The sequence below is a fragment of the Morone saxatilis genome, unplaced genomic scaffold, assembly GCF_004916995.1.
Source record: "Morone saxatilis isolate NCDOM2014 unplaced genomic scaffold, NCSU_SB_2.0 Contig0, whole genome shotgun sequence".
NCBI lineage: Eukaryota > Metazoa > Chordata > Actinopteri > Moronidae > Morone > Morone saxatilis.
Genome location: NW_023339650.1, coordinates 16417863 through 16419414, shown reverse-complemented (window position 1 = coordinate 16419414; position 1552 = coordinate 16417863).

Below are 1552 nucleotides of genomic sequence, written 5' to 3'. Positions count from 1 at the left end.
AAAAATAGATGCCAAAAAAATGAACATGGGTTATATTGTAGGGTCATAAGTTGCACATTTCTCAAGTTCTGTAAGTTGCATATATGAAAAATATGGAACTCAGCATCAATAAATGTGAAAGGTGTCACTTGTAATGATGAAGCCACAGATAATTATTATACAAAGTAAACATGGATGTAAAAAAAGGGCAAGTTTAATATATTAAAAAATCAGCATTAGAACTGATTTTCTTAAAGAATATGCATTTAGTGAGAAACCTTTAATGTACACATACATTTTATTTGTTTACAAGAAAACACAATAGAGCACCTTTAATCTGACATGATATTTGCTTTACAGTATCCGAAATGTTAAGGCAGTGGAATTAATGCAAAAAGGTCAACAAAAACCAAATATATTAACAGTAAAGCTAAAATATTGTGAGGTTCTTGTGTTTTTACAATACACCCTAGTAAACCATATAAAAATAATCTGACTAATTCTGACTAATCCATATTCCTATCAGATGAACTCGACCAGTATACTTCATATTCTGTACATCATGCTGCTTTTGCTTCTCTAATTTCTCTATATCTAAGGATCAATAAACTTGCAGCTGTACATTTTGTCTTTTTGATTTTCGGTTGGTGTCTGACATTTCAGTTCTGCTGAAACTGCAAATCCAAACCACACATAGAGCACAGCTGTCTGTTTCTGACTTAGATTTAACTGGATTAACCTTTACAATGCAAGCTGCTCCCCACTATACCTTCGCTATACATCACAGTGACATGTTTTCAATCTTAAATTACCCCATGATGGATGTCATCTAAAGAACCCGATGACTTTCCCAGCTCGAGGACAGGAGGAGTGATTGTTCTCTCCCCCTCCTAAATCAATGTAATATCATTGCAATAAAACAATTTGTGGAAGATGTACTGTAGAATTTAGATGCTTTCATTCCTCACCAAGCCGCTGTACATACTGTAAATGTCTGTTCATGTAATGTTAGTAGAACTGTTACAACCATTTGACTTTGTAATCATTCAAAAAATATGAATCAGACACTGATAGATCAACTAACATCAACTGTACTTTCCAGTCTAACCAAAAATGGCTGCTATCATTCACCATGAAGAGCTAAAGGCTAATGTTAGCCTGCTAGCCTCGAACCAAACTTAATGACTTTACGACACCTCATCATTCACTGTTGTCACAAATTCCACTGATTTCATTAAAGCCTGTGCAGAGATGAAAATCGTGACTCTTCATTCTGCTCTTGCAGCTCGACATTTAGATTATTGGCAACACATGTAGATTCATTTAAATATTTTTCAAATCAGACGAGGAGAGTATGCTCATCATGCACCCCTGAGCTAATATAATATAAATGTTAATTAAGATTTGTTTAGCGAGCTGGGGAAATGAATATTGCAATAAAGAAAATGCCCTAAAACATCTGGAATTTAGTACAATATTAGGGTTTTTATACTGTACATACACACACACACACACACACACACACACACAATGTGCTGCTGGAAGCTGATTGGCTGAATATTTTTATCTTCAT